Below are 12,918 nucleotides of genomic sequence, written 5' to 3'. Positions count from 1 at the left end.
ATAAATAGCTTATTTGGGTTACTATACAAATACTTTAAATATTTGTTATAATAAATTTTGATATAATATGTGTCATTTTTTTTACAAAGGATAAATGGTGAAGGCAGGATTCAGATCTTGTAATAAACTATTAAGAAATTTACCGAATGAAATCTTCTTTAAATATTAAGTTTAGTCACACATGAGGAGTAACCTCCCTTAAATATATCACTCTCATTAATATTTTTAAAAAAACATGTTAACTTCCAATAGCTATAAATAGCCAATTTGAGTTAATATGAAAGTATTTAGAATATTTTTTTAATAAATTTTGATATAATATATTTTTAAATATTATTTTACTCGTATGTGTTTATATAAACTTTGATTGTCTAATTGATTGAAATGCTAATTCAGAGCTAACCGTGATTCTATCCACATGTCTCTAATTCACGTCGAAAAATGTTGAAAAACTTTGATTCTTCAATGTTCCGAATACAATAAACTGCATTGGCATATGCCTAGTAATGCTCTTCTAACGATTAAGTTAGATTTGACAATAGAAGCCTTTTAGAGTCAAATATATTTTTGAGAATTCTTCTATATCAAGGAACACACGTGATGGAGCCTTTTATAACATGACTTTAAGATCATTAAACTTAAATATATGCATTGATGTCGGGGATAAATACATATTACTTCTAATTGTCACAGGCTTAATTGGAATTGCCTAAGTCGTGACGTACCCTTGCGGTAAAGACGTGAACTTAGCTTCTGTTGCCTAAGTCGCACCTTGCCCTTGCGATATGCGTCCGCAAAGATCAGCCTACTTGCAACCTTTTATAGGTCCCGAAGGACATATAAAATAGAAAGTTGATTAGTTCGAAGAACGAGCGACGGACAAGTCCCAACGTCTCACGAAAAGGGGAAGTTTTACAAGCAATTCAGTGAGCACCTTGCGTGCATAGAGAAAAGAAGGAGAGGAGAAAAATAAGGACTTTAGAAGGTTGAACGAATAACTGGAAGTCCATAAATAGCTGCTCACCGGGTGCCGGGCGTGACAACAAGTTCCCGTCAAGGTAACGTAAGAACTTGCAAAAGATTGTTTAACGCCCGATACTATACCGAAGCCCCATCTCCCATGGTGCCACCTGGGTGGTTCCAGGGTGCTGAGATGGCTGACATTTCACGTGCAGCAGTGGGCTGCAGAAAACAGTCCATGGCACGTGAAAACGGAGCTATTTTAGGTTGTTTTGCTCGGTTTGATGAGCGGTCGCACTATAGCACTGCAACTTGTTCAAATATATATTTTTATAAGCAAAATGATATAAAACCAAGCCAAAACATACTACCACGCAGCTGTACATGCAAACACAAACGACGAACAGTTTGTTGAACAGAGTTGTTACGGGCGCGTGATGACCATTCGTGACATTCTCTCCCACTCAAACTGTTGACGCCCTCATCGACGCTTATTGGTAGTTGTTGATGATTGCTTCTTTATGTCGTAGGGCATCTTTGGGCTCCCAATTGGCTTTAGTTCGGGGAAGCTTTCGCCACTTCACCAAGTACTCGGTCTACTCAGCTCTAGTGGATAGCTTTATCTTACGGTCCGCTAAAATGGTTTCAACTCACTTCTCATAAGAGGCTCTGGTGGGGGGTAGCCGAGTTGGAAAACTTCAGGAAGCATCTTGCGGATCTGAGTGGTAGGCTTTCAAGTTGCTGGTATGAAAAACATTGTGAATTTTGAACCATGCCGGTAGCTGCAACTTGTAGGAGACGTTGCCCACCCTGCTGATAATTGGGAAGGGTCCTTCATACGTGCGCACCAATCCTTTGTGTACTTTGTTCCTAAAGAATTGGAGTGATACTGATTGGAGCTTGACCAACACCAAATCGTCGACCTTGAACTCTTGTGGTCGCCTTCCCAAGTCTGCCCACTTCATTCTTTTTGTCGCCTTCTCCATGTAAGCCCGCACAATATCTGTATTTCGGTGCCACTCCTTTATGAAGTGGTAGGCTGATGGACTACTCCCAGTATACTTGATTACCATGGTGTGAGGAGTTGACGGTTGTTGCCTTGTAACGATCTCAAACGGGCTCTTGTTGGACTCAAAGCTTCGGTGCAAGTTATAAGAGAATTGGGCAATGTCCAATAACTTCACCCAATCTCGTTGGTTGGCACTCACGTAGTGCCGAAGATATTGCTCTATGAGCGAGTTTATCCTTTTTGTCTAGCCATCCATCTGGGGGTGGAGGCTTGTGAAGAAGTATAACTTCGACCCTAATAATTTGAATAGCTTGGTCCAGAATCGTCCAAGGAACCGAGCATCTCGATCACTGATGATATTGTGCGGGACTCCCCAATACTTCACCACATCCTTCATCATCAGCTTGGTTGCCTCCTCTGCTGAACAGTGTAGGGGAGTAGCAATGAAAGTTACATACTTTGAAAATCGATCCACCACCACGAGTATCAATCCGAGTCTCCCTATTGTTGGCAAGCTTGATATGAAATATAAGGAAATGCTCTCCTATGGCCTTTCTGGTATGGGCAACGGCTCCAAAAGTCCCACCGGCTTCCGCTACTCCACCTTGTCTTGTTGACAAGTGAGGTACGTTCGAACATATTTCTTCACATCAGTCCCCATCTTCGACCAGTAGAAGGCCCTCTCCAAGAGAGCCAAGGTTCTGTGAATGCCTTGGTGTCCCGCCCAAAGGGAATCGTGACACTCTCTTAATAGTTCACACCTTAGATTGTCCACTCGAGGAACATAAACCCTATTCCCTTTGGTGTAAATGAGTCCCTCCTGGACCCAAAACTGTCGTGTCTTGCCTTCTTTAATGAGTTGTATTAGGGTTACTGCCTGGGGATCACTGTACAGACCCATCCCTGATCTTGGAAAGGAAGTTGGAGTGCAATTGACTTGCTTGGCCTCTACCCTCCTACTGCCTGGCTATGACATTTGCCTTTCCGGGCTTGTACTCCATTATCATATCAAACTCAGCCAAGAAGTCCTACCATCGTACTTGCTTTAAGGAGAGTTTCTTCTGAGTTCGGAAATAGCTCAAAGTGATGTTGTCTGTCCTTAGCACAAATCGTGATCCAAGAAGGTAGTGTCGCCAAACTCATAGATAGTGGATCACCATGTCATCTCCTTCTCGTGCACTAGATATCGCTGCTCAGTCTCGTTGAGTTTGCGGCTCTCGTAGGCCACCGGATGACCTTCCTGCATGAGTACTCCCCCAAAAGTGAAATCTAAAGTATCTATATGGACTTCGAAGGGCTCCCCATAGTCCGGCAATTTGAGCACTGGTTCTTCCAACACAGCAGCCTTCAAATCTTAGAATGTAATTTCACATTTATCAGACCACCTCCAAGGCTGCTCCTTCTTCAGCAACTCTATCAGTAGAGTTGTATGCTTCGAATATCCCACTATGAAGCGTCGATGGTAGTTGATGAAACTAAGGAAGGATCTCAACTCTGGCACCTTCTTTGGGGTACGCCATTCCGCAACCGCTTGCACATTCTATTTGTCCATTTGAATGGAGTCATCACCGATTCGATGCCCTAAGAATAAGATATTTGTTTGAGCAAAGTAGCATTTCTCCCTTTTCATGAACAAAGTGTTCTCCCTGAGAACCTTGAAAATTGTCCGAAGGTACTTGACATGCTTCTCGAACTTTTGATTGTAGACGACGATGTCGTCCAAGTAGACGACCACGAACTTATCTAAATACTTTTTGAATAGCTAGTCCATGAGAGTGCAGAACATGATCAGAGCATTGGTTAGGCTAAAAGGCCTCACCAAGAACTCAAACGCTTTATACCTGGTCACATAGGTAGTCTTTGCTTCGTCGCCTTCAGCAATGCACGCTTGCCAATACCCCGACCGAAGGTCAAGTTTTGAGAAATATTTGGCTTTGCCTAATTGGTCAAACAAGTCCGCGATAAGCAGGATGGGATATTGTTCTTCATCGTCACTTTGTTGAGAGCTCGATAATTGATGCATAATTAGAGGCTCCCATCTTATTTCTTCTGGAAGAGACCTGGAGCTCTGAATGGTTCTTTAGAACTGTGGATGAGACCACCGCTTAGTAGTTCACCTAACTGCTTTCTGAGCTCTGCCAACTCTAGAGGGGGCATGCGGTAGGGTGATCTCGCTGGAGGTTTCACTCTTGGCTCCAGCTCGATGTGGTGATCCATGCCTCTACATGGTAGCAGAGTCTTAGGCAACTTGGGTGGCATAACATCCATGAACTCCTTCAGAATATTTGCCACCATAGCAGGTTCATGAATGGCCTTCTCGTCGAGTGGCTCTAGCTTCATAGCAGCCACGAATGTTAGTTCGCCTTTTTGTACCCTTCTTTAGTTGTAATGCCAATATATGTTGGGGTTCCCTAGTTCCTTTCTGAGAGACAGGAACCACACAGGGGTCGTCACCTCCCATCATGCATAGGGAGTTTAGGAATAGCATTGGCACCAACTTCATCGCGTGCATGAATTCCATTCCAAGAATCACTTGGAAGTCATCCGGTGACACCACCATCATGTTTGTGCTCCCGCTCCATATTCCGATCTTGATGAGAACTCCCTTTGCCAACCCGGAGATTCGCTCGGCCTACGAGTTCACCGCCTTCATTCGACTTGGGCTCTTCTTCATGATCAGCCCAAGTCACTTTGCTTCTTGATCGATAATGAAGTTGTCGGTAGTGCCCGTGTCCACCATTGCACAGGTCATTATGTCTACGTGCATCAGCTCGCCACTTCTTGCTTTTTGTAGTCTTGTCTTCGTGTTCTCCCCCACTTAACCCCGCATGGTGTTCAACAAATGCATTGCTCCCATCCGGGGTCCTTGCGACTCCTCATCATCGCTGTTGGATTCAGAACTACTCGAACTAAGAGCGACAACCTTGCCCTTGTCCGATCAAGGGGGATGGATAGAAGCTATTAAAGTATTTAGTACTTGTTTTTGTGGGCACTCTCTCACCATGTGTGGCCCTCCGCATAAGAAGCATCCGTCAGGTTTCGGTGCCCTGCCTTTCGGGCTTGGCCCTTTGTGGGAACTCTTCTTCCTTTGTTCTCCCTTGAGCTCCTTCCCTTAAGAATATTTTGGAAGGCGATTGCCTGAAGATTATTTCCTTTTTCTCGGGTCTTTTGAGGAAACAAAGTCGATGGGCCTTTCTGCGGCAGCAATTGCTTGATCATATCGGTGATATTCCTTCAATGTAGTTCTTGTTAAACCCATGGCTTCAAACCATCGAGGAAGCTGAATGGCTTATCCTTCTCGGACATGTCCTGTATGTCTAGTATTAGCACAAAAAATTACTTCACGTGGTCTTGAATGAAAGTATTTTGGCAGAGTTGTCTCAACTTCCTTCTTGCGATGAACTCTATGTTCTCCGGTAGGAACTGAGTTCTCAACTCCCACTTCAAGTCCTCCCATGTGTCAACTTGACACTGACCTTATTAGATCTCCTCCCAATGGGTTCGCCACAAAACATTTGCATCTCCGTTCAGATACATGGTTGCTATAGAAACTTTGGTTTTTTTAGAATCAGGACTCGTAGCTTGAAAGTATTGTTTCATGTTGAACAGGAAATTCTCAAGCTCTTTAGAATCTCAGGCACCTCCATAATAATGCAGCTCGGGTGCTCTCAAGTTTTGTGCCGGTGCAACACGGATGTTGCTTCCTCCTGCTAGTCATAGGTGCCCAGCAAGCCAATCACGTGAGTGATGGCACGTGTGACTTGATACAGAATCTTTTTGCTTATTATATTTTGGCGTATATCACTTTATAACTATTGCATATGTATATATATATATATATATATATATAGTGATGTCCTTGGATTTGTGCAATGGGAATCGAATCGTGATTAGATCACGATAATGAGATCGATTCACCTTTAAACACATATCCTAAATAATCCCGGTCATAGGTTACTCGAGAGGGACATCATGATAACCGGACAGACTGGTGTGCTGTATACCCGTCCATATGATGGATGCAGCTGGTCTCATAGTTGCTCGTGTATAGACACTAGGGATACAGTACATGTGCTCATTGGAGAATGAGTTCACTGATTGATCCGCTTACGGAATGCTGGATGGTTGATGGTGCCTTATTGTCTGACAGCGATTCCGTAGTCCTAGTGGTATATCTGGTCCTTAGACTTGAGACACCAAGGATGTCCTGTATGAGTGCTCCACTCTTTGATACCAGACTTATAGGTTTAGTTGTCCTAGATCTAGTACAGCTGGTCATTAGGAGTGGTAGTCGACCTTACGAGGGCTATTGAGTGTCGATAGAGGATCATCTACTCTCGACATCATGAGACGAATATCCCTTGTGTTCTTGCTCAGAAAAATCCCTGGCCAGGGTCATTCAGGTTGAGAGAGAAAGAGTTCTCCGGGAGAATCCGATAAGAGCGAGACTCGAGTAGAAACCGTATGGGTCTGACAGCACCATGCTCGATATATGGTCTCTGGGATATTAGATGGATGAGGGACTATAGGTACACGGTAACTGAGGATAGACAGGTCCAATGGATTGGATTCCCCTGTATCGTCTGGGGACTACGGCGTAGTGGCCTAGTACGTCCGTAGTCGATGAGTCAAGTGAATTATTACAGAGATAATAATAATTCATTGAGTTAGAAGGAGTTCTGACAAGTATAACTCACGGCCAGCTCGATATTGGGCCTAGAGGGTCACACACATATGGTAGGCATTGCGATGAGTAGAGGTTCGGATATGAGATATCCGACGGAACCCTTGTCTTATTGGATGCAGATCCAATACCCACTAGGGGAGGACCCATTAGGGTTTGATAGGGGACCTCTATAAATAGGAGGGATTCAAAGCCTCATAGGCTAGAGCCTTTACTTGCCTTTCCTGTTCTCCTCTCCCTCTCTACCTCAGAGCAGGCCTGGAGTTTTGAGGAGCGTCATCGCAATCCTGTTGTGTGGATCACCGCTAGAGAGGAGGATGCTTGACCTCCTTCACCCTCTCCTAAGGATCTGCAAGGAAACAAGGATATACGATCTCCCTAGGTAACACGATCTACTCTATACGCAGTTTTAAGTTTCACGGATTTTGGGCACCAATCTTTGCACGACAACAAACATCTCTTTGAGAATCGGGGATTTTGTTTTATTGTTCTTACGCTGCGCATGTGATGTCGCCCCAAGATTTCCCAACAGTGGTATCAGAACCAGGTTGTTCGTTCGATAGATTGGTTTTGAACTGCGTGTGTTGTGTTTAAGAAGAATTTTGACGTCAAAATTATTGACGCAAAAGCGAGAAAGGGCAACAATAGTTGCTACCCTCGATCTGCATGCGTGCAGCGCAGCCGTAGGCAGGCAGCACAGGGGCTGCGTCTGCAGCAGTTGGCCGGCGGCCTGCTTGCAGCGGGCTTACGTCCGGCGGGGCTGGCAGCCCGCGGGCAGAGGCGCATGCGGCCGCTTCTCCCGCGGGGTGAGGCGCCGCAGGGTAGCGGCGCATGCCGCCGCTACTCCCGCGGGGGTAGCGCCGCCCGCAGGGGCGGTCGCCCGGTGAGGCAGCACGACCTGCGAGCGCTGCCTCGCGGGCAGAACTGCCCGCGGGGGCGCCCAGCTGCGGGGGCAACGCCATCCGCAGGGGCGCCAACCCACGGTGGCGCCCACCTACAAGGGGGGCGCCCCCGCCCCGCCGCACAGGCCGGCGCCAATAAGGTGGCGGCGGCAGCAGCAGCAAAGGGGAGTAGGGCATTAGGGTTTTCTGGACAAAAGATAGTTTTGTCCTTCGGAAATTGAAAAATTCTATTTTCTATCTTTTGTCCAAATTATGAAAATACCCCTATTAATTCAAAAATTCCCTATATGTCCCTGATTTTATAAAATACTAATTAATTAAAAGGTTTAGTTGATTATTATTATTTATCATTATCTAGTAGTCCTACATGATGATTATTATTTATACATGTGATGTATGATGTGTGGACGTGTGATCATGGACCGTGTGTGATGTGTATACTTGTGATTATTATTATTGAGGTCTGCGAGCCTTCATTATATTTCTCGTTTATTGTCGGGCCTGCGTGCCTATGATTAAGTTGTAATCACATGAGGAGGCGCAGCGGGAGCGTGGATGCGATAGCGGGACCCACGAGATGGACGATCGCAGGGCATGGAGATGCACCGTTGCACACATAGATCTTAATGTGAGTGATTAGGCCTACTGGCTTGGGCCTAATCACATTAGGTTGTGGTCCATGATCATCTGGTGTGATTGCTTTTACACATACTAGATATGTATATATATTTGCATGCGATGTAGATATATATTAAATATGTATATGTGTGACATGTCATATTAGGAGACCAAATCATAGAAACATCTCTCTCGATAATATTAAGTCGGTAAACGTGAGACAATTAGATTGACGCACGTGGCCTTCCATCGTTATAAGTATGAACCGATTCCTGGTGTAGGTTGAGTTGGTCGAGTCCCTCGAGACTCACCTATATCGTGATTCGCTATCTTGCTTACGACATAGAGATGTCACCGGTGACCTGAGGGCATGGTATGCTTGGTCGAGTCCCTCGATGGTATATTATTAAATCAGACTCATCTTGTAACGAAGGTGTTGACTTAACTGAGCATCATGGTTGGTCGAGTCCCTAGAGGCCATGGTGATTCAGAGAACGAATAGGACGGGAATCACAAGGAGTTGTGATCGGCAAGAGTTGCCTACCTTTTAGGCTTAGTGTGATTGGTCGAGTCCCTCGAGGTTACACTAAGACGCTGATTGGATCCTGATCCCCACTAGAAGTCTGTCGGAGACTTCCATTTCATGTGCTGAGGGTGTCGTGTGACTCATTAGTAAAATAGTGGGAGCATATTAAGATAGAAGTCCATATCTTGATAGTTTATTTCTTGCAAAATCTGTATATTATTCATTTCTGCTGCATCTTTATTTTCAGAAAATGTCGCTTTCGAATCCCTTACATGGCATACTTGATGTCAACCGCCTCACTAGTCCAAATTATACGGATTGGCTTCGTAAATTGAGAATTGTTCTCACAGTGGAGAAAATCATGTACGTCCTTGATACAGTGATGCATACGCCCGAAGAAGGGGCAAGCGAGGATGAGATCGCTCGCTACGTGAAGTACATTGATGACTCCACTCTTGCTCAGTGCTATATGTTGGGCTCTATGACTCCTGTGTTACAGAGACAACATGAAAAGATGGATGTCAGATCCATTCTCCTACATGTCCACAAATTGTTTGAGGAACAGGGAAGGACTCAGTGATATGAGATATCCAAGAGCCTCTTCCGCGCTAGGATGACTGAGGGGACATCGGTTCAGAACCATGTCCTAAAGATGATTGAGTGGATAGAGAAACTCACAGGTCTAGGAATGGTCCTAGAGGATAACTTGTGTGTGGACATTGTACTTCAGTCCCTAACAGATTCCTTTTCACAGTTCATAATGAATTTTAATATGAACAAGCTTGAGGTGACTCTCCCAGAGCTCCTCAATATGTTGAGGGAGGTAGAGAGTACTATTAAGAAAGAGAAGCCAGTTCTCTACACTGGTGAGACCAAAAAGAAAAGGAAAGCAAAAAGGTCTCTTAAGAAGGGAAAGGGCAAGGGTAAACCAGGTAAAGCAAAGGTTGCTAAGAAAGACCCAGCAAAGGACAAAGGCCGATGCTTCCACTATGGTAAAGATGGGCATTGGAAGAGGAACTGCAAAGAGTACCTTGCAGAAAGGGCGAAACAAAAGCTTGATGAAGCTTCAGGTACATTCATGATCAGTCTCCATTTGTCAGACTCTTATGATAACACATGGGTATTGGATATCGGTAGTGCTTATCATATATGCAATTCGTTGCAGGTTCTAGCAAGGCCTAGGAGACTAGAGAGAGGCGAGATGGAGCAAAAGTTGCTGTATTAGCTGTTGGCGAGGTCGCCCTACATCTGCCTAGTGGAGCTTTTATTGCATTAGATGCATGTTATTTTGTTCCTTCTATTATCAAAAACATTATCTCCATTTCATGTTTAATAGTTAGTGGATATAAATTTATTTTTGAGAATAATGGTTGTTCGATATTATTAGATGATAAGATCATCACGAAAGGAACATTGCATAATAGTTTATTTATGTTAGACACTACTCCACATATCATGAATGTAAATGTGTCCAAAAGGAAATGAGATGCAATGAACAGTACATACCTGTGGCATTGTAGGCTAGGTCACATCCATGAAAGAAGGATTCAAAAGTTGCTAAATGATGGATATCTCGATCCATTCGACTATGTGTCATATGCAACTTGTGAGCCTTGCATTCGTGGAAAACTGACCAACTCTCCATTTAGTGAAACTGGAGAGAGAGCCACTGAGCTGTTGTAACTCATACATAGTGATGTATGTGGACCCATGTCAACTCATGTCATTGGTGGTTACTACTACTTCATTATATTTACTAATGATTTCTCACGGTATGGATATGTGTACTTACTGAAGTACAAATCCGAGGCTTTTGAGAAATTCAAAGAGTATAAAAATGAGGTGGAGAACTAGACTGGAAAGAGTATCAAAACTCTTCGATCAGATCGATGAGGTGAGTACTTAAGTACAGAGTTTACTCAATTCCTCAATGACCATGGGATATTATCTCAATGGACACCTCCTTATACACCTCAGCTCAATGGTGTCTCTGAAAGGAGAAATCGTACATTATTAGACATGGTACGGTCCATGATGAGTTTTGTTGACCTACCCATCTCATTCTGGGTATATGCCCTAGAAACCGTAGCTTACCTTCTGAACAGAGTTCCAACTAAGTCGATAGTGTCTACACCATATGAGATATGGAAAGGGAAGAAGCCTGATCTTAAGGTTGTTAAGATTTGGGGCTGCCCTGCCCACGTTAAAAGACACAACCCCGATAAGTTAGAATCAAGGACAGAGCGATGCAAATTTATGGGATACCCCAAGGAAACTTGTGGGTATTATTTCTATCATCTCGAGGACCAAAAGATCTTTGTAGCTAAGAGAGCAGTGTTCATTGAGAAGGAACACATTCTTGGCGGAAATAGTGGGAGAATGATAAAGTTGAGCGAGGTTGGAGAACCAAGCTCAAGCACCACTCTACAGCCCGAGTCTGTTCAGGTACCTAATACACAAGTTTCAACTTTACGTAGGTCTGATAGAGTATCTCATCCTCCTAAGAGAGATGTGGGACATATTAGAGGAGAGGATGTTGAGGATATTGATCCTCACACCTACGAGGAGGCTATTATGAGTATAGACTACGGGAAGTGGCAAGAAACCATAAATTCTGAGATAGATTCTATGTACTCCAATAAGGTTTGGAACCTAGTTGATGCGCCCGAAGGTATTGTACCCATCGGTTGCAAGTGGATCTTTAAGAAAAAGATTGGAGTACATGGAAAGGTAGAGACCTATAAAGCAAGGCTAGTGGCTAAAGGGATATCGTCAAAGGCAAGGTGTTGACTACGATGAAACCTTCTCACCCGTAGCAATCCTAAAATCCATCAGAATTCTATTGGCTATTGCAGCACACTATGATTATGAGATCTGGTAGATGGATGTGAAAACCGCATTCCTCAATGGGAACCTCGAGGAGGAGGTGTATATGATGCAACCTGAGGGATTCGTGTCCAATAACTGCCCAGATAAAGTGTGTAGGTTGCTTAGATCCATTTATGGCCTAAAGCAAGCTTCCCGAAGTTGGAACATAAGATTTGATGAGGCAATCAGATCTTATGACTTCGTTAAGAACGAAGATGAGCCTTGTGTATACAGGAAGGTAAGTGGGAGTGCTATAACCTTTTTGGTGTTATATGTGGATGACATCCTCATCATTGGGAACGACGTAGGATTGCTATCCACAGTAAAGGCTTGGTTATCTAGACACTTCTCCATAAAGGACTTAGGGGAAGCATCATATACCTTAGGGATTAGAATCTATAGAGATAGATCTAAGAGATGCTAGTCATAGGTGCCCAGCAAGCCAATCACGTGAGTAATGGCACGTGTGACTTGATACAGAATCTTTTTGCTTATTATATTTTGGCGTATATCACTTTATAACTATTGTATATATATATATATATATATATATATATATATATATATATATATATATATATATTGTGATGTATAAAATGAGTTCACTGATTGATCCGCTTACGAAATGCTGGATGGTTGATGATGCCTTATTGTCAAACAGCAATTCCGTAGTCCTAGTGGTATATCTGGTCCTTAGACTTGAGACACCAAGGATGTCCTGTATGAGTGCTCCACTCTTTGATACCAGACTTATAGGTTTGGCTGTCCCAAATCTAGTACAGCTGGTCATTGGGAGTGGTAGTCGACCTTACGAGGGCTATTGAGTGTCGATAGAGGATCATCTACTCTCGACGTCATGAGACGAATATCCCTTGTGTTCTTGCTCAGAAAAATCCCTGGCCAGGGTCATTCAGGTTGAGAGAGAAAGAGTTCTCCGGGAGAATCCGATAAGAGCGAGACTCGAGTAAAAACCGTATGGGTCTGACAGCACCATGCTCGATATATGGTCTCTGGGATATTAGATGGATGAGGGACTATAGGTACACGATAACTGAGGATAGACAGGTCCAATGGATTGGATTCCCCTGTATCGTCTGGGGACTACGGCGTAGTGGCCTAGTACGTCCGTAGTCGATGAGTCAAGTGAATTATTACAGAGATAATAATTCACTGAGTTAGAAGGAGTTCTGACAAGTATAACTCACGGCCAGATCGATATTGGGCCTAGAGGGTCACACACATATGGTAGGCATTGCGATGAGTAGAGGTTTGGATATGAGATATCCGACGGAGCCCTTGTCTTATTGGATGCAGATCCAATACCCACTAGGGGAGGACCCATTAGGGTTTG

The sequence above is a fragment of the Musa acuminata genome, chromosome BXJ1-6, assembly GCF_036884655.1.
Source record: "Musa acuminata AAA Group cultivar baxijiao chromosome BXJ1-6, Cavendish_Baxijiao_AAA, whole genome shotgun sequence".
Classification (NCBI taxonomy): Eukaryota; Viridiplantae; Streptophyta; class Magnoliopsida; order Zingiberales; family Musaceae; genus Musa; species Musa acuminata.
This window is presented reverse-complemented; position numbering follows the sequence as displayed.